This window comes from Somniosus microcephalus, unplaced genomic scaffold, assembly GCF_052327205.1.
Source record: "Somniosus microcephalus isolate GS21.2 unplaced genomic scaffold, FLI_Smic_1.0 unresolved_chr1, whole genome shotgun sequence".
Taxonomy (NCBI): Eukaryota; Metazoa; Chordata; class Chondrichthyes; order Squaliformes; family Somniosidae; genus Somniosus; species Somniosus microcephalus.
In genome coordinates, this window is record NW_028225179.1 from 309,694 (window position 1) to 330,919 (window position 21,226).

Consider the following 21,226-nt stretch of genomic DNA (forward strand, 5'->3'; position numbering starts at 1 on the left):
ATCAAACCCCAAGCTTGATCCGTTTGAGTACACGACTTGTGGGTGTCATAGAATGAACTGTAGTCATAGAGTCATAGAGTTATACAGCACGGAAAGAGGCCCTTCGGCCCATCGCGTCGGTGCCGGCCATCAAGCCCTGTCTAACCTAATCCCATTTTCCAGCGTTTGGTCCGTAGCCTTGTATGCTCTGGCATTTCAAGTGCTCATCCAAATGCTTCTTGAATGTTGCGAGGGTTTCTGCCTCTACCATCCTTTCAGACAGTGAGTTCCAGATTCCAACCACCCTCTGGGTGAAAAATTTCTTCCTCAAATCCCCTCTAAACCTCCTGCCCCTTACCTTGAATCTATGCCCCCTTGTTATTGACCCCTCTACTAAGGGAAAAAGCTCCTTTCTATCTACCCTATCTATGCCCCTCATAATTTTGTACACCTCAATCAGGTCCCCCCTCAGCCTTCTCTGCTCCAAGGAAAACAAACCCAGCCTGTCCAGTCTCTCTTCATAGCTGAAGCGCTCCAGCCCAGGTAACATCCTGGTGAATCTCCTCTGCACCCTCTCCAAAGCAATCACATCCTTCCTATAGTGTTGCGACCAGAACTGCACACAGTATTCCAGCTGTGGCCTAACTAGCGTTTTATACAGCTCCATCATAACCTCCCTGCTCTTATATTCTATGCCTCGGCTAATGAAGGCAAGTATCCCATATGCCTTTTTAACCACCTTATCCACCTGTTCTGCTGCCTTCAGGGATCTATGTACATGCACACCAAGGTCCCTCTGACCCTCCGCCTTACCTAGGGTCTTAACATTCATTGTGTATTCCCTTGCCTTGTTAGTCCCTCCAAAGTGCATCACCTCGCACTTTTCCGGGTTAAATTCCATTTGCCACTGTTCCGCCCATCTGACCAACCCATCTATATCGTCCTGCAGACTGAGACTACCCTCCTCGCTATTTAGCACCTGATGCGCTATCAATAACTCAAAAGACTGAGATTAAGCGAGTAATTAACAGGCTTTTATTAACAAGAGAATGAAGGTGTGCCTCGAGTGGTCGACCGGTCCAGAATACAAAGGGGCTGCGGAGCAGTCACCTTTACACCAGGATTTGTGGGAGGAGTCAGCCGAGGCATGTACAGGCATGTACACAGTGGAATACAAACAGTGGTTTACCACCCCACCAATTTTCGTGTCATCTGCAAACTTACTTATCATGCCTTTTACATTCACATCCAAATCATTAATGTAGACCACAAACAGCAAGGGACCTGTAAAGTCTGTGGTTTGTGCAGTTAATTACGACACAGACTTCAGGAGTAACATACAACAGGACTTTACTATTCGAAGGTCAGGGCGAATCTGCCCAATAAAACCTGCCACAGCACCGGTGTGGTCACTGTCGGTATTACAGTATACAGAAGCCAAACAAGTAGTGCCACACCTAAAGTAGTTCTCTTAAAGGTGAACGGTTACATACAATAGTTCTCTTAAAGGTAGACGGGTACATACACTACAATCCTCCCTTTTTAGCTTACAACATACTGATTTCCCATTAAACATACATTATAACATATATACAACTTTATGCAAGACAGTTCACAGATTCAGTCTCTCTGGAGGTTTCCGGACTCTGTCCGGATAACGCCTCAGTGGTGTCGTCATTCCCGGCGGGGTAGTAGGTGCTTCTGGCAAAGTCGATTCGGCTTGAAAGACAGTGTCAGGTTCCTCTGAATCCAGTATTACCAGATCGGAGGTAGGTGTTCTGGGTATCTCTGTTTCAACAGTAACCGGGTAAGGTGGTGAAGTAGGCTGGCCATTTGTGGCTGACCCTATGATCTGGTCAACATGGCGCCTTATTATACTGTCCCCAAGGTCCACCGTATACATCAACGGGCCTAGCCTTTTTCCAATAGTTCCAGGCTGCCATTTCTCGGTACGGTAGTCCCGGGCCAAAACTTGTTGACCTATCTGAAAAGATCTAGTGGCCCTTTCATTCATGCCCTGGAATTGCCGGTTCTCTACGTCCCTTCTGACGTTTGGCTTGAGCAAATCCAGCCGGCATCTTAGTCGTCTATTAAAAAACATCATGGCGGGAGTTTGATTTGTGACCGCATGTGTTGCATTCCTGTACGCCAACAAGAAGCTATCCACCTTATGTTGTAAGTTAATGTCTTCATTACCCATGGCCTTTATGGCCTTCTTGAAGGTCTGGACAAACCTTTCAGCCAATCCATTGGAGGCGGGATGGTATGGGGCTGACGTGTAGTGCTTAACCCCATTGCTCTTTAAGAATTTCTTGAATTCTTCGGACACAAATTGCGGTCCATTATCAGAACAGATCTGTTCCGGCAGGCCATTCCTAGCAAACATAGTCCTTAACACTGTGATGGTTTTTTCTGTGGTGGTGGTGGTCATCTTTATTACCTCCGGCCACTTGGAGTGTGCATCCACCGCTATTAGGAACATTGAGTCCATAAATGGACCAGCAAAGTCGATGTGTACCCTTTGCCAAGGAGATGAGGGCCACTCCCATGGATGCAGAGGAGCCTGTGGTGGCGCGTTCTGAACCTTCTGACATCCTAGGCAGTTCTTAGTGATTTCTTCGATGTCTCCATCAATGCCTGGCCACCATACAAACGCTCTTGCTAGGTTCTTCATCTTCACTCCACCCAGATGTCCCTCGTGCAGCTCCTTTAACACCTTCTTTTGAAGTTTGGGTGGAATCACCACTCTAGATCCACACATCAGGGTTCCTCGACACACTGACAGCTGTTCTTTCCTCTGTGAAAATGCTTGCAGCGTTGATTCGCCCTGTGCTGGCCATCCCTCCACCGTTAAATCATAGACTCGTGAAAGAGTCGGGTCATTTCTTGTTTCATTTTCGATCATCGAATTTGTTATTGGTAGACACTCCACTATGGATGAGTGGAACATCTCTACCGGGTCCAATGTAGTCGCTTCTTCTACTATCGGCAATGGCAAGCGCGATAACCCATCAGCATTTCCATGCTGTTTGGACCTTTTGTATTCGATGTCATATTGGTGTGCCCCAAGTAACACGGACCACCTTTGTAACCTTTGTGCTGTCATGGTGGAAACGGCCTTGTTTGGGTTGAATATGGACACCAACGGCTGGTGGTCTGTCAGTAATGTGAACTTCTTACCTTGCAGGTAATGATTGAATTTCTTCACGCTCCACACAAGGCTGAGGGCCTCCCTATCTATTTGAGCATAATTTCGCTCCGCGGAGGTCAATGATCGGGACGCGAATGCCACTGGCCTTTCCGAGCCATTTGGTAACTTGTGTGAAAGTACTGCTCCAATTCCATAAGGGGAAGCATCACAAGCTAGACGAAGGGGTAACGTTGGATTGAAATGAGCCAACACTTCTTCAGAGGTAATCAACTCCTTGCTTCTGCGAAAAGCCTTTTTACATTCCTCACTCCACTTCCATGGTATTTCTTTCCGCAACAGAGCATTCAGCGGATGCAGCACCGTGGATAGATTTGGCAGAAACTTGTGATAATAATTAATCAACCCCAAGAATGATCTTAACTGTGATACGTTTTCTGGAGCGGGGGCCTTCACGACAGCTTCTATCTTGTCAGGTGACTTGTGCAGCCCCTCTCGGTCAATGACATGGCCGCAGTACGAGATCCGTTTTTGGAAAAACTCACACTTCTTGCGATTGACTCGAAGGCCATATTCCTTCAACCTGGTGAGCACCAGTTTCAAATTTGTGAGGTGTTCTTCCTCGTCTTCTCCCGTAATCAGGATATCGTCTAAGTAGCACTGCGTGCTTGGAATTCCTTGTAATACCTGCTCCATGGCCCTCTGCCAAATTGCTGGAGCCGAAGCTACCCCAAAAACCAGTCTATTATAACGATACAAGCCTCTGTGTGTGTTGATGGTGAGGTACTGGCGTGACTCTTCCTCGACTTCCATTTGTAAGTATGCCTGAGCCAGGTCTATCTTGGTGAAGTGTTTCCCTCCAGCAAACGAAGCAAAGATATCTTCAATCCGCGGAAGCGGGTATTGTACCGTGTGCAGCACCGGATTCACTGTGATCTTGAAGTCTCCGCAGATGCGGACCTTCCCTGGTCCCCCTGGCTTATTACTTGAAGACTTCATGACGGGAACAATGGGCGTGGCCCACTCACTCCAGTCCACTTTTGACAGTACCCCTGATCGTTCAAGTTCTTCCAGTTCTGCCTCCACAGCTGGTCGTATGGTGTAAGGGACCGATCTGGCTTTGAAAAATTTTGGGCTTGCATGTTCTGCAATCTTAACCTTTGCTTTAATTCCTCGCAGTGTTCCCAGTCCTTGCTGGAATACCTCTTTAGCTTCGTCCAATATTCTGGACAACCGTTCAGGTTTGACCTCTTCCTTTCCGGAATCCACCGTCATGGTGTTTAGTGAATGCCAGTCTATCTTTATTTTCCGGATCCACTCCCGTCTCAGAAGTGGTGGACCTCCCTCAGGCAACACATACAGGTCCATCCTTTGGTGCTCTTTGTCCTTGTATCTCACCTTGACTTCTATCTTTCCGATGGGGAATAATTTGTGCCCCGTGTATATCTGCAGTACTAGTTCCGTATCCCGTAGGGGAATATGCTTGAATAACTTTTTATAGTCATGCTTATTCATGACCGTCAGCGCCGATCCGGTGTCCACTTCCATTTTCACTTGGACTTTTGTAATCTGTAGTGTGATCCAGATAGTTTGTCGGTCAGCTTCGTTACTCACATTGTGAATTCTCAGACTATCCAGTCCTTTGCAGTTGGAGTGTGAGTCCGACTTCTGTTCCTCCGGACTCTTCCTAGTCACCTCCTGTACCTTTCTGTACCACTTTTGTGGTGACTCATTATTGTTGGTCTTCTTTCCTGACCGGCATACCTTAGCTATGTGACCGAGCTTGCCACATTTCCTACATTCTTGGTTTTTAAACCAGCATTGGTTCTGGTCGTGTGTTGTCTTCCCACAACGATAGCATTTTGTTGTACCCGAAGTAATTTGTTGCACCCTGAGTGCCGCTGCCTTTAGCTGCATTTCCGCAGTTCCTTTCACTGCGGCTTCGTTCGATGCTGCAATAAGGACAGCCTTATCAAGTGTAAGATCGTTCTCTTCGAGCAGTCGTTTTTGTGTTTCTTCCTTCAACATTCCGCACACGAATTTGTCTCTCAGTGCCTCTTCCAGGTTGTCCCTAAACTGACAGTCTTTCGCTAGCCTGCGCAGTTCAATCAGGTACTCCGCGTTGCTTTCCTCTTTCCGTTGCGTTCTCGCATAAAATTTTGATCGTTCCACTAACATCAGTGGTTCGGGGTTAAAATGATCCTTCAGGACAGCAACAATATTCGTGAAAGACTGATCCGCCGGTTTAGCTGGTGATAGAAGATGCTTCAATAACCCGAATGTGTTCGCACCCATTGTGTTAAGTAAGGTTAAAGCTTTTTCATCATTTGCTATTTTATTAGCCTTACAATGTATCTCAATGCGTTCCACGTACGTGGCCCAGTCTTCTATCTCAGAATTAAAATCGTTGATGTTACCACGCTTAGGCATCTTCCTCTCCTTGGGAACAATACAAGTATTTCTTTAAATTATTATTTTTTTTTTCTAAGATGGCGGTTTCCCGCTCTTATTTCCTCTCCCCGCCCACTTCAATGGCGGTTTCCCGCTTCTGTCTTCTTCCCCGCCTAATGGCGGCTTCCCGCGTTTCTTCCCTGGCGGGAGGGGTACACTTTCCCCACGGGCGACGGCCGCTGGCTTTCAGGTTCACAGCCAGCGCGTCGGCTTCAAGGCTTTCCCCTTTTTTTTTTCCTGGCAGGGCAACCGGCTCTGGGTACCCCGTTGACGGCGAACAGGTTCAGCCGCTGGGCTGGCTCTCGCACAGTTCCCCTTGCTCGGCTCTGTCTCTCTCCCGCTCGCTCGGCTCTACCGGCGCTGGGTACACCCCGTTGACGGAGGACAGTTCAGCCGCTGGACTGGCTCTCGCGCTGTCTCTCTTGGTCGGCTCTGCCTCTCCCGCTTGCTCGGCTCCCAATCGCGCCTCCCAGCCCTCTCGCAGTCCGGTGCTTCCCTCCCCGGCTGCGGCTGAGTTTCTCTCTTCCCGCGCCTACGCTCCCGGTCGCAGCGCTTCGTGGCTTCGGTCACTGCCCAGCTTTTCCCCGCCGGTCGCGGACTAGCTGTCTCACGACGCCGTTGGACCCGACTTTTTTTTTATTGTCCGGCTCCTTCCCCCCTCGACCGTGGTCGAGTGCACAGCCCTTATCCTCCGGCTATTCTTTTCACTTTCCCTTACTCACAGTCACCGTGGCCGCCTTGCTTCTTGCTGATCGGCTCACTCCGCACCGTGGCAGAAGGGACAGTCAGTGCCTGTTGCTGATGGAAGTTTTTGTCGCTAAAGTCTTCCTCCTTTCTATTGCTGCAGCCTCGAGGTTTTCTCCCAGCAGAACGACGAGGGCGGTTGCCTCTTTTCGACGCTCTTTAGTTGCTTTGGAAGTATTGTTGCCGCAGGGTACGATCGGACTCGTCGCCACTGTAAAGTCTGTGGTTTGTGCAGTTAATTACGACACAGACTTCAGGAGTAACATACAACAGGACTTTACTATTCGAAGGTCAGGGCGAATCTGCCCAATAAAACCTGCCACAGCACTTATAGAGTCATAGAGTAATACAGCACGGATAGAGGCCCTTCGGCCCATCGTGTCCGCGCCGGCCATCAAGCCCTGTCTAATCTAATCCCATATTCCAGCATTTGGCCCGTAGCCTTGTATGCTATGGCATTTCAAGTGCACATCCAAATGCTTCTTAAATGTTGTGAGGGTTTCTGCCTCCACAACCCTTTCAGGCAGTCAGTTCCAGACTCCAACCACCCGGTGTGGTCACTGTCGGTATTACAGTATACAGAAGCCAAACAAGTAGTGCCACACCTAAAGTAGTTCTCTTAAAGGTGAACGGTTACATACAATAGTTCTCTTAAAGGTAGACGGGTACATACACTACAGGACCCAGCACCGATCCCTGCGGTACCCCACTGGACACAGGCTTCCAGTCACAAAAACAACCTTCGACCATCACCCTCTGCCTTCTGCCACTAAGCCACATCCACTGCACTACCCTCATCCACACACCTAGTCACCCCCTCAAAAAAATTCAATCAAATTAGTCAGACATGATCTTCCATTGACAAAGCCATGCTGACTATCCCTGATTAATTCTTGCCTCTCCAAGTGGAGACTAATTTTGTCCCTCAGAATTTTTTCCAATAATTTCCCTACCACTGATGTTAGGCTCACTGGCCTGTAGTTCACTGGTTTATCCCTACTACCCTTCTTGAATAATGGTACTACATTAGCTGTTCTCCAGTCCTCTGGCACATCCCCTGTGGCCAGAGAGGTTCTGAAAATTTGTGTTAGAGCCCCTGCAATCTCCTCTTTTGCCTCACACAGCAGCCTGGGATACATCTCATCCGGGCCTGGGGATTTATCCACTTTTAAGCCTGCTAGAACCGCCAATACCTCCTCCCTCTCGATGCTAATATGTTCGAGTATATCACAGTCCCCCTGCCCTATTTCTATGTTTACATCGTCCTTCTCCATAGTGAAAACAGATGCAAAAAATTCATTTAGAACCCCACCTACATCTTCCGGCTCCACACACAGATTGCCACTTTGGTCCCTAATGGGCCCTACTCTTTCCCTAGTTATCCTCTTACCCTTAATATACATAAAACACCGTAGGATTTTCCTTGATTTTGCTCGCCAGTGTTATTTCATGGCCCCTCCTCGCTCTCCTAATTTCTTTTTTAAGTATCCCCCTGCACTTTTTATACTCCTCTAGGGCTTCCTCTGTCTTTAGTCCTTTGTCTCTGCCAAAAGCCCTCCTTTTTTTCCTAATCCATTCCCGTATATCCCTTGACATCCAAGGTTCCCTGGGGTTTTTGGACCCACCCTTGACCTTTACGGGAACATGTTGCCATTGTACGATCTCAATTTCCCTTCTGAAAGACTCCCATTGCTTCGATGCGGATTTTCCTACAAGTAGCTGATCCCAGTCCACTTTGGCCAGATCCTGCCTTATCCTATTAAAATCGGCCTTCCCCCAATTTAGAACCTTTATTTCCGGTCCATCTCTGTCCTTTTCCATGACTACCTTAAATCTCACCGAATTATGGTCACTGTCACCAAAGTGCTCTCCTACTAACACTTCTTCCACTTGGCCGGCCACATTCCCTAGAATTAGGTCCAGTACTGCCCCCTCTCTTGTAGGACTTTCTACATAACAACAGAAAATGCTGGAAAAACTCAGCAGGTCAGGCAACATCCGTGGAGAGAAATTTGAGTTGACGTTTCGGGTTGGACCCTTCTTCAAAACTGGAAAGAAAAGAAACTAGATCGAAGGCAGGGCTGCGATCGGACAAAAGAATAAAAGAAACAAAAGAAGTAAAAGAGATTAGAAGCTAGATGAGATGGTAATAGGCTGGGATTAGGTGTAAAGTGTACTGGCAGGGCAAAAGATAGCTGCCAGGTGTGAGAGAGAAACAAAAGGAAAGGGGGTGGGGGGGAAAGGAGTGCAACAATTACAAGAGAAAATGAAATGGGGGCCGAGCTTATGATCTGAAATTGTTGAACTCGATATTGAGTCCGGAAGGCTGCAGACTGCCTAATCGGAAGATGAAATGCTGTTCCTCGAGTTTACGTTGAGCTTCCGTGGAACAATACAAGAGGCCAAGGACGGTGAGGTCCGAGTGGGAATGGAGCGGTGAATTAAAATGACAGGCGACCGGAAGCCCGGGGTCACCCTTACGGACTGAACGGAGGTGTTCCGCAAAGCGGTCACCCAATCTGCGTTTGGTCTCCCCAATGTAGAGGAACAGCACCTCATCTTCCGATTAGGCAGTCTGCAGCCTTCCGGACTCAATATCGAGTTCAACAATTTCAGATCATAAGCTCGGCCCCCATTTCATTTTCTCTTGTAATTGTTCCACTCCTTTCCCCCCCACCCCCTTTCCTTTTGTTTCTCTCTCACACCTGGCAGCTATCTTTTGCCCTGCCAGTACACTTTACACCTAATCCCAGCCTATTACCATCTCATCTAGCTTCTAATCTCTTTTACTTCTTTTGTTTCTTTTATTCTTTTGTCCGATCGCAGCCCTGCCTTCGATCTAGTTTCTTTTCTTTCCAGTTTTGAAGAAGGGTCCAACCCGAAACGTCAACTCAAATTTCTCTCCACGGATGTTGCCTGACCTGCTGAGTTTTTCCAGCATTTTCTGTTGTTATTTCGGATTTCCAACATCTGCAGTATTTTGCTATCGGACTTTCTACATGCTGGCTCAAAAAGCTCTCTTGGATGCACTTTAAGAATTCTGCACCCTCTAAGCCTTTCACACTCTGACTATCCCAGTTAATATTGGGGAAGTTGAAATCCCCCACTATTATTACCCTATTATTTGCACATTTCTGTGAGATTTGCCTACATATCTGTTCCTCTATTTCCCCCTGACTGTTTGGGGGCCTATAGTACACTCCCAGCAAAGTGCTTGCCCCCTTTTTGTTTTTAAGTTCCACCCATATGGCCTCATTAGAGGAACCTGCTAATATATCATCCCTCCTTATAGCAGTAATTGACTCCTTAATTAATATTGCGACACCCCCTCCTCTTTTACCACCCCCTCTGTCTCGCCTGAAGATTCTATACCCCGGAATATTGAGCTGCCAGTCTTGCCCCTCCCTCAACCATGTCTCCGTGATAGCAACAATATCATACTCCCATGTGTTAATCAACACCTTCAGTTCATCCACCTTATTCACAAGACTCCTTGCATTAAAATAAATGCCATCCAGCCTTGCCCTACTCCCTTGTGCCGTTACATATTTGCCCTTCCTTCCAAGCTGACTTGTTTTTTCCTCTATATTTGGCTGTACATCACCCCCTATTGTAGCTCCACTCTGTATCCCATCCCCCTGCCAGGTTAGTTTAAACCCCCCACAACAGTGCTAGCAAACCTCCCCGCAAGGATATTTGTCCCGCTCTGGTTCAGGTGCAACCCGTCTGACTTGTACAAGTCCCACCTTCCCCAGAAACAGAGCCAGTGATCCAGGAAACTAAAGCCCTCCCTCTTGCACCAACTCTTTAGCCACGCATTCATCTGCTCTATCCTCCTATTCCTATACTCACTAGCACGTGGCACCAGGAGTAATCCAGAGATTACAACCTTTGAGGTCCTGCTCTTTAATCTGCTACCTAGCTCCCTAAATTCTTGCTGCAGGACCTCATCCCTCTTCCTACCCATGTCATTGGTCCCAATGTGAACCACGACCTCTGCCTGTTCACCCTCCCCCTTCAGAATGCCCTGCAGCCGTTCAGTGATATCCTTGACCCTCTGACCCTCCGTCTTACCTAGGAGCTTACCATTCATTGTGTATTCCCTTACCTTGTTAGTCCCTCCAAAGTGCATCACCTCACACTTTTCAGGGTTAAATTCCATTTGCCACTGTTCCGCCCATCTGACCAACCCATTTATATCGTCCTGCAGACTGAGGCTACCCTCCTCGCTATTTACCACCCCACCAATTTTCGTGTCATCTGCGAACTTACTGATCATACCTTTTACATTCACATCTAAATGATTAATGTAGACCACAAACAGCAAGGGACCCAGCACCGATCCCTGCGGTACCCCACTGGACACAGGCTTCCAGTCACAAAAACAACCTTCGACCATCACCCTCTGCCTTCTGCCACTCAGCCAGTTTTGTATCCAATGTGCCAAGGCACCCTGGATTCCATGGGCTCTTACCTTCTTGACCAGTCTCCTATGCGGGACTTTATCGAAAGCCTTACTGAAATCCATGTATACCACATCCACTGCACTACCCTCATCCACACACCTAGTCACCCCTTCAAAAAATTCAATCAAATTAGTCAGACATGATCTTCCCTTGACAAAGCTATGCTGACTATCCCTGATTAATCCTTGCCTCTCCAAGTGGAGACTAGTTTTGTCCCTCAGAATTTTTTCCAATAATTTCCCTACCACTGATGTTAGGCTCACTGGCCTGTAGTTCCCTGGTTTATTCCTACTACCCTTCTTGAATAATGGTACTACATTAGCTGTTCTCCAGTCCTCCGGCACATCCCCTGTGGCCAGAGAGGTTCTGAAAATTTGTGTTAGAGCCCCTGCAATCTCCTCTTTTGCCTCACACAGCAGCCTGAGATACATCTCGTCCGGGCCTGGGGATTTATCCACTTTTAAGCCTGCTAAAACCGCCAATACCTCCTCCTTCTCGATGCTAATATGTTCGAGTATATCACAGTCCCCCTGCCCTATATCTATGTTTACATCGTCCTTCTCCATAGTGAAAACAGATGCAAAAAATTCATTTAGAACCCCACCTACATCTTCCGGCTCCACACACAGATTGCCACTTTGGTCCCTAATGGGCCCTACTCTTTCCCTAGTTATCCTCTTACCCTTAATATACTTATAAAACACCTTAGGATTTTCCTTGATTTTGCTCGCCAGTGTTATTTCATGGCCCCTCCTCGCTCTCCTAATTTCTTTTTTAAGTATCCCCCTGCACTTTTTATACTCCTCTAGGGCTTCCTCTGTCTTTAGCCTTTTGTATCTGCCAAAAGCCCTCCTTTTTTTCCGAATCCATTCTCGTATATCCCTTGACATCCAAGGTTCCCTGGGGTTTTTGGGCCCACCCTTGACCTTTACGGGAACATGTTGCCATTGTACGATCTCAATTTCCCTTCTGAAAGACTCCCATTGCTCCGATGCGGATTTTCCTACAAGTAGCTGATCCCAGTCCACTTTGGCCAGATCCTGCCTTATCCTATTAAAATCGGCCTTCCCCCAATTTAGAACCTTTATTTCCGGTCCATCTCTGTCCTTTTCCATGACTACCTTAAATCTCACTGAATTATGGTCACTGTCACCAAAGTGCTCACCTACTAACACTTCTTCCACTTGGCCGGCCACATTCCCGAGAATTAGATCCAGTACCGCCCCCTCTCTTGTAGGACTTTCTACATGCTGGCTCAAAAAGCTCTCCTGGATGCACTTTAAGAATACTGCACCCTCTAAGCCTTTCAGACTCTGACTATCCCAGTATCTGAGTCAATGGGACTCTCTCTGACCTTTCTCCCCAGTCCATCTCCAGGACCAGTGTGTATCTGAGTCAATGGGACTCTCTCTGACCTTTCTCCCCAGTCCATCTCCAGGTCCAGTGTGTATCTGAGTCAATGGGACTCTCTCTGACCTTTCTCCTCAGTCCATCTCCAGGACCAGTGTGTATCTGAGTCAATGGGACTCTCTCTGACCTTTCTCCCCAGTCCATCTCCAGGACCAGTGTGTATCTGAGTCAACAGGACTCTCTCTGACCTTTCTCCCCAGTCCATCTCCAGGACCAGTGTGTATCTGAGTCAATGGGACTCTCTGACCTTTCTCCCCAGTCCATCTCCAGGACCAGTGTGTATCTGAGTCAATGGGACTCTCTCTGACCTTTCTCCCCAGTCCATCTCCAGGACCAGTGTGTATCTGAGTCAATGGGACTCTCTCTGACCTTTCTCCCCAGTCCATCTCCAGGTCCAGTGTGTATCTGAGTCAATGGGACTCTCTCTGACCTTTCTCCCCAGTCCATCTCCAGGACCAGTGTGTATCTGAGTCAATGGGACTCTCTCTGACCTTTCTCCCCAGTCCATCTCCAGGACCAGTGTGTATCTGAGTCAATGGGACTCTCTCTGACCTTTCTCCCCAGTCCATCTCCAGGACCAGTGTGTATCTGAGTCAATGGGACTCTCTCTGACCTTTCTCCCCAGTCCATCTCCAGGACCAGTGTGTATCTGAGTCAATGGGACTCTCTCTGACCTTTCTCCCCAGTCCATCTCCAGGACCAGTGCGTATCTGAGTCAATGGGACTCTCTCTGACCTTTCTCCCCAGTTCATCTCCAGGACCAGTGTGTATCTGAGTCAATGGGACTCTCTCTGACCTTTCTCCCCAGTCCATCTCCAGGACCAGTGTGTATCACAGCGTCGGCGGGAAACTCGAGCGGCAGAGCGGGGCTATAAAAGGCCCCAGAGACCAGGTAAAGCCTCACAGCGTCGGCGGGAAATTGAGCGGCAGAGCGGGGCTATAAAAGGCCCCAGAGACCAGGTAAAGCCTCACAGTGTCGGCGGGAATCTCGAGCGGCAGAGCGGGGCTATAAAAGGCCCCAGAGACCCAGGTATGGCCTCACAGCGTCAGCGGGAATCTCGAGCGGCAGAGCGGGGCTATAAAAGGCCCCAGAGACCATGTGGAAATGTGAATAAAATGTACGATGAATTGGCTTACAAAAATGGCTTCGCACAAGGAAAGTCTAGATTAGATTAAAGAGCAGCCCCAGCTTTGCAAAGTGCAAAGCTAGCAGAAAAGAGAGACACCTGCCCCAGCCTGCGGCCAAGTGTTAACGAGCAATAAAGGTCACTGAAAGGGCTTAACTGCTAGCTAGAAGATGATTGACTAGCTATTGTGCGGTGCCCAATCATGATCCGGTACTTCAGGAAGGCATATGCAGCAGTGAGACAAGTCAGGACTTGCCCGCCAGACTGAAGACCAGATCATGGCCAAACTGAAAGGGCTTAAGTGATCCCCATTGGAGAACGCTTGTTGCCAGGGAAGTGATGTAATGACCCTTGTCCCACTCTATAAAAGGGGCTTCCCTACCGGTATTCGCTCTTAGCCAGAAGACGTGTGGATCATCAAGAGAGTCAGACACCTCCCGGGGACGTAAATGCTGGCAACACGTGCTTAACCCGGTGTGACTCTCGGGACACGAATGTACTGTAAAAGACCTCAATATACTGTGTGACCACTGCGAACAGTTGGAAGTAATAAAATGTTGTTTTAACTCTCCGAACCCTCGAGCCTGAAATCATTCTTCGTACTACGGAACTCAAGACGAATACCAGGAAAACCCGGTTTTAACAACCAGGTAAGGCCTCACAGCGTCGGCGGGAATCTCGAGCGGCAGAGCGGGGCTATAAAAGGCCCCAGAGACCAGGTAAGGCCTCACAGTGTCGGCGGGAATCTCGAGCGGCAGAGCGGGGCTATAAAAGGCCCCAGAGACCAGGTAAGGCCTCACAGTGTCGGCGGGAATCTCGAGCGGCAGAGCGGGGCTATAAAAGGCCCCAGAGACCAGGTAAGGCCTCACAGTGTCGGCGGGAATCTCGAGCGGCAGAGCGGGGCTATAAAAGGCCCCAGAGACCAGCTAAGGCCTCACAGCGTCGGCGGGAATCTCGAGCGGCAGAGCGGGGCTATAAAAGGCCCCAGAGACCAGGTAAGGCCTCACAGCATCGGCGGGAATCTCGAGCGGCAGAGCGGGGCTATAAAAGGCCCCAGAGACCAGGTAAGGCCTCACAGCATCGGCGGGAATCTCGAGCGGCAGAGCGGGGCTATAAAAGGCCCCAGAGACCAGGTAAGGCCAACCAGTCTCCGAACTCGGAGGGAAGGAGAGAGGTAAAAATTAATCCAAGTGTGACGTCATCAGAAAGCGGGTAAGTGATTGGTTGGTAGGTATTTCTCTTTTTTTTTAAGCTTAAACTCTGATTTATAGTTTCTAAGGTGCGATATTCATCATCTAGAATCAGAGCAGAGGGTATTTAAAAATAATATTAATAAACGTAATTAATTACATAGAATGGGAGATCAGGTGATGTGTTGCTGCTGCAATATGTGGGAGCTGGTGGACACCATTGATGCTCACGGTGATCACATTTGCAGTAAGTGTTGGCTGCTCGAGGAATTCCGGCTCCGTGTTGAAGAGCTGGAGTCCGAGCTTCAAACACTGAGACATATCAGGGAGGGGGAGAGTTACCTGGACTCTGTGTATCAGGAGGTAGTCACATCAATTAGATTAATTAATTCAGATGTAGTCCGTGGCCAGGGACTAGAAGTGAGGCAGGTACGGGGATCCAGGAGGTAGTGTTGGAGGAGCCGCAGCCCTTGCTCTTGTCCAACAGGTTTGAGGCTCTTACTCCCTGTGAGGATGGGAACAGGGACTGCGGGGAGGATGAGCAACCTGGCCACAGCACCGTGGAGCCGGGGGCCATTCAAGTGGGGGGAGTTAAAAGAAATGTTGTAGTGGTAGGGGATAGTATCGTTAGGGGGATAGATAGAGTTCTTTGCAGCCGAGAGCGAGAGTCCTGAAGGCTGTGTTGCCTGCCCGGTGCCAGGGTTAAGGACATCTCCTCTGGGCTAGAGAGAAACTTGGAGTGGGAGGGGGGAGGATCCAGTTGTCGTGGTCCATGTTGGCACCAACGACATAGATAGGACAAGGAAGGAGGTTCTGCTGAGGGAGTTTGAGCAGCTAGGGGCCAAATTAAAAAGCAGAACCACAAGGGTAATAATCTCTGGATTACTACCTGAGCCACGTGCAAATTTGGCTAGGGTAAATAAAATTAGAGAGTTAAATGCGTGGCTCAAAGACTGGTGTGGGAGAAATGGGTTTTGCTTCCTGGGACACTGGCATCAGTACTGGGACAGGAGACAGCTGTTCCGTTGGGATGGACTTCACTTGGCCAGTGCTGGGACTAGAATCCTGGCGAATCGAATAACTAGGGCTGTAGAGAGGGCTTTAAACTAATTAGTGGGGGGGAGGTTTCAAGAGAGCGAAAAATAAAAATGACAGCGGAGAAGGCAATAGAGCAAGGTAGCAGTGGGGGAATTAAAAACCAGAGCATGTCAGGAAGGGACAGAATGAATAATGATAAAGGTAAAGTAGTAAAAGGGGTAAAAGCAGGAATAAATTGTCAGAAAACATATTTGAAAGTTCTTTATCTGAATGCATGCAGCATTCGTAACAAAATTGATGAGTTGACGGTGCAAATAACTACACATGGGTATGATCTGGTGGCCATTACGGAAACATGGCTGCAAGATAATCATGACTGGGAACTAAACATACAAGGGTATTTGACAATTAGGAAGGACAGACAGGAAGGAAAGGGAGGTGGGGTTGCTATGTTAATCAAGGATGGAATCACTGCAATAGTCAGAAATGATATTGGGTCAAAGGATCAGGATAGTGAAACAGTTTGGGTGGAGATAAGGAATAATAAGAGGAAAAAGTCACTAGTGGGCGTAGTCTATAGGCCTCCTAACAGTTGCAACTCTGCTGGTCGGAGTATAAATCAGGAAATAGTTGGGGCTTGTAATAAGGGAACAGCTATAATCATGGGGGATTTTAACTTTCATATTGACTGGACTAATCAAATTGGGCATGGCAGCATTGAGGAAGAGTTCATAGAGTGTATTAGGGACGGGTTCCTTGAGCAGTATGTAACTGAACCAACCAGGGGGCAGGCAATCTTAGATCGGGTCCTGTGTAATGAGACAGGATTAATAAAAAATGTCCTAGTAAAGGATCCCCTTGGACTGAGTGACCATAATATGGTTGAATTCCAAATTCAGTTTGAGGGTGAGAGAGTTGGAACTCAAACCAGCGTGCTAAGCTTAAATAAAGGAGACTATGAAGGTATGAGAGTAGAATTGACTAAAGTGGACTGGGAAAACAGATTAAAGTGTAAGACGGCACAAGAGCAGTGGTCTACATTCAAGGAGACATTTCACATCTTTCAAGATAAATATATTCCACTGAGGAAAAAGGGGAGTAAAAGAAAAGACAGCCATCCGTGGCTTAGTAAAGTAATAAAGGATAGTATCCGACTGAAAACAAGGGCATATAAAGTAGCCAAATCTAGTGGGAGGATAGAAGATTGGGAAGCATTTAAAAGCCAGCAAACAATAACTAGAAGATTAATTAAGAAAGGGAAGATAGATTATGAAAGTAAACTAGCAAAAAATATAAAAACAGATAGCAAGAGTTTCTACAGCTATATAAAAAGAAAAAGGGTGGCTAAAGTGAACGTTGGTCCCTTAGAGGATGGGACCGGGAAACTAGTGATGGGGAACATGGAGATGGCAAAGACACTAAACAAATATTTTGTATCAGTCTTAACAGTAGAGGACACTAAAAATATCCCAACACTGGACAAACAGGGGGCAATGGGGGGGCAGGAACTAAACACGATTAAAATCACTAAGGAGATGGTACTCAGTAAAATAATGGGACTTAAGGCGGATAAATCCCCCGGACCTGATGGCCTACATCCTAGGGTCTTGAGAGAAGTGGCGGTAGGGATTGTGGATGCATTGGTGATCATTTTCCAGAACTCCCTGGACTCAGGAAAGGTCCCGGCAGATTGGAAAACTGCTAATGTAACACCCTTATTCAAGAAGGGAAGTAGACAAAAAGCTGGAAACTATAGACCAGTTAGCCTAACATCTGTGGTTGGCAAAATGTTGGAGTCCATTATTAAGGAAACAGTAACAGAGCATTTGGATAAACATAATTTAATAGGACAGAGTCAGCATGGTTTTACGAAGGGGAAGTCATGTTTGACAAATTTGCTCGAATTCTTTGAGGATGTAACATACAGGGTGGATAAAGGGGAACCAGCGGATGTAGTGTATTTGGACTTCCAAAAGGCATTTGACAAGGTTCCACACAAAAGATTACTGATCAAGATAAAAAATCACGGGATTGGGGGTAATATACTGGCATGGGTGGAAGATTGGCTATCTAACAGAAAACAAAGAGTTGGGATAAATGGTTCATTCTCGGGCTGGCAATCAGTAACTAGTGGTGTTCTGCAGGGGTCAGTGCTGGGACCCCAACTCTTTACAATCTATATTAACGATTTGGAGGAAGGGACCGAGTGCAACATATCCAAGTTTGCCGACAATACAAAGATGGGAGGGAAAGCAGTGAGTGAGGCGGACATAAAAAACTTGCAAAAGGACATAGACAGGCTAAGTGAGTGGGCAGAGATTTGGCAGATGCAATATAATGTTGGAAAGTGTGAGGTTATGCACTTTGGCAGAAAAAAATCAAAGAGCAAGTTATTATCTAAATGGAGAGAAACTGCAAAGTACTACAGTACAAAGGGATCTGGGGGTCCTGGTGCATGAAACACAAAAAGTTAGTATGCAGGTACAGCAGGTGATCAGGAAGGCCAATGGAATCTTGGCTTTTATTGCAAGGGGGATGGAGTATAAAAACAGGGAAGTCTTGCTGCAGTTATACAGGGTATTGGTGAGGCCACACCTGGAATACTGCGTGCAGTTTTGGTTTCCATATTTAAGAAAAGATATACTTGCCCTTGAGGCGGTTCAGAGAAGGTTCACTCGGTTGATTCCGGAGATGAGGGGGTTGACTTATGAGGAAAGGTTGAGTAGGTTGGGCCTCTACTCATTGGAGTTGAGAAGAATGAGAGGCGAACTTATCGAAACATATAAGATTGTGAGGGGGCTTGATCGGGTGGATGCAGTGAGGATGTTTCCACTGATGGGTGAGATTAGAACTAGGGGGCATAATCTTAGAATAAGGGGCTGCCCTTTCAAAACTGAGATGAGGAGAAACTCCTTCACTGAGAGGGTGGTAAATCTATGGAATTTGCTACCTCAGAGAGCTGTGGAAGCTGCGACATTAAATAAATTTAAAACGGAGATAGACATTTTCCTAGCAGATAAGGGAATTAGAGGTTACGGGGAGAGGGCAGGGAAGTGGACGTGAGTCTAGGTTCAGATCAGAATAGGACTCTCTCTGACCTTTCTCGCCAGTCCATCTCCAGGACCAGTGTGTATCTGAGTCAATGGGACTCTCTGACCTTTCTCGCCAGTCCATCACCAGGACCAGTGTGTATCTGAGTCAATGGGACTCTCTCTGACCTTTCTCCCCAGTCCATCTCCAGGACCAGTGTGTATCTGAGTCAATGGGACTCTCTCTGACCTTTCTCCCCAGTCCATCTCCAGGACCAGTGTGTATCTGAGTCAATGGGACTTTCTCTTACCTTGCTCCCCAGTCCATCTCCAGGACCAGTGTGTACCTGAGTCAATGGGACTCTCTCTGACCTTTGTCCCCGTTCCATCTCCAGGACCAGTGTGTATCTGAGTCAATGGGACTCTCTCTGACCTTTCTCCCCAGTCCATCTCCAGGACCAGTGTGTATCTGAGTCAATGGGACTCTCTCTGACCTTTCTCCCCAGTCCATCTCCAGGACCAGTGTGTACCTGAGTCAATGGGACTCTCTCTGACCTTTCTCCCCCGTCCATCTACAGGACCAGTGTGTATCTGAGTCAATGGGACTTTCTCTTACCTTGCTCCCCAGTCTATCTCCAGGACCAGTGTGTATCTGAGTCAATGGGACTCTCTCTTACCTTGTTCCACAGTCAATCTCTGAAAGCTCTTTGAATCAGAAGGGTTCTCTCCGGTTGGTGCTCACAATCCTGTGCTGGTTAACCGGCTGTTGTTCCTCAGTCGACAATCCCTGTTTACTTCGAGGTGATCACCTTCGTCAATCACACCATCATTCACCGGGAGGTCTAATTGTGGCAAAGCAGAAAATAAGAACAATATTGAAAGCGTGAAATAATGTAATGTAGACTTTTAATCTGCTTACTAATAATCCAATGTGAAGGCGGAGCATTTGTTTGAATTTGTGCCTTTGCTCAGATCCCCAGTTGCGGGGCTGTGTGTTTAGTTTGGAGATTTTGCTCACAGTAAATTTCCGGCCTCCTGAGACTCCCCCATTCTCACAGCTCTAGGCGGAAATGCGCCATTTTCTGTGCGGAGTTGCTGCCCGGAGCAGTGACCCTCCCTCGCTGTGATCCAAACTCGGGGCTGAGTAGCCGCTGTCGGGCCGAGTTCCCTCAGTCACAGAACGGGCCCTGTAACCCGGGCAACCAGCCTGTGTCTGACCCTCACGCACCGATCAACCCGCGCCGCCCGGCCCGGCACACAGCAGGGGAGCGGCACTGCGCCTGCGCCGGAGGGCAGGGGAGCGGCACTGCGCCTGCGCCGGAGTGCTGGGGTGCGGCACTGCGCCTGCGCAGGAGTGCAGGGGAGCGTCACTGCGCCTGTGCCGGAGGGCAGGGGAGCAGCACTGCGCCTGCGCCGGAGGGCAGGGGAGCGGCACTGCGCCTGCGCCGAAAGGCAGAGGAGCGGCACTGCGCCTGCGCGGGAGAGGAAGCAAGGGAGCGGCACTGCGCCTGCGCCGGAGGGCAGGGGAGCGGCATTGCACCTGCGCGGGAGTGGAAGAAAGGGAGCGGCACTGCGCCTGCGCCGGAGGGCAGGGGAGCGGCACTGCGCCTGCGCGGGAGAGGAAGAAAGGGAGCGCCACTGCGCCTGCGCCGGAGGGCAGGGGCGCGGCACTGCACCTGCGCGGGAGGGAGCAAGGGAGCGGCACTGCGCCTGCGCGGGGGGTGAGGGAGCGGTCCTGCGCCTGCGCCGGAGGGCAGGGGAGCGGCACTGCGCCTGCGCGGGAGAGAGAGAGAGGAAAGGGAGCGGTACTACGCCTGCGCGGTACAGCTATGTCGCACGAACGGATCACTGTCGCTGCCAGTGGTGGGAGGACTACATCGGAACATATACAGGCCCAGGTTACCGGCAGCCATCTTTGTAAAGGAGGAAGGAAAGTTTCAGTTCGACGTCACCATATGCCTGAGACAAAGAGCCTTGTGTCCAATGCGGGGAATAAAGGCCCACAGCCTCCCCGGGCCCTGAACAAGGGACTGGAGAAACTCGCTGCCCTGCGGATCAGACAATCAGCCGGCGCTAGTCCCGCCCCTCGGGCTCCCCGATTGGTTGGAGGACCCGCCGCCGGCTCGCACCTCCAGCCCCGCCCACTGGGTGCCGCTAGACCCGCCCCTCGGGCTCCCCGATTGGTTGGAGGACCCGCCGCCGGCTCGCTCCTCCAGCCCCGCCCCTCAGTCTCCTCGATTGCTTGGAGGACCCGCCGCCGGCTCGCTCCTCCAGCCCCGCCCCGCTCGCACCCTATTGGTCGAAAGCTCCCGTCAATCAGGCCGCGGGCCCGGGTCACGTGTCCACGATGAGATCACAACCGTCCAACTGCCGCTGCTCGGTCCGGGGCCTCGCGGACTCTGAGGTTTTTCTATTTCTCTCGATTCTCTCCCGATCCACCATGCGCCATTCTCCACCCAATCGGAGCGGAGAAAACTCAATTCGCGTCACCGATCGCGACTCTGGAACCGACACCAAGGCCTTTCCCTGGAATGGCCCCGCGCCGACTCCGTCCGGCAGAATCCGAGTGCGCAGGCGCAGCTCCGAGTGGGGGGAGGCGGGCTGGTCTCCTCTGGGCATGCGCGGTCATTACCCTTGGTGACCG

The 21,226-nt window shown here is 49.2% G+C and overlaps 1 protein-coding gene across 4 annotated transcripts in view; it reads right to left on the bottom strand.

Annotated features, from left to right (window-relative positions):
• The window catches only part of LOC147093059 (uncharacterized), a 106,599-nt gene extending 86,709 nt beyond the window's left edge, over nt 1–19,890 (bottom strand). The window contains exons 1-2 of one of the 4 annotated variants that reach the window (XR_015074675.1): nt 19,601–19,887; nt 19,260–19,424 (exon numbers count right to left, since the gene is read on the bottom strand). The gene's annotated coding sequence lies outside the window, so the exon portion shown is untranslated. Of the gene's footprint in view, nt 1–19,259; nt 19,425–19,501 lie in introns of all 4 variants that reach the window. The other 3 variants (XR_015074674.1, XM_085974249.1, XM_085974248.1) reach the window with 3 other exon arrangements.
• Between the last annotated feature and the right edge of the window lie 1,336 nt (nt 19,891–21,226).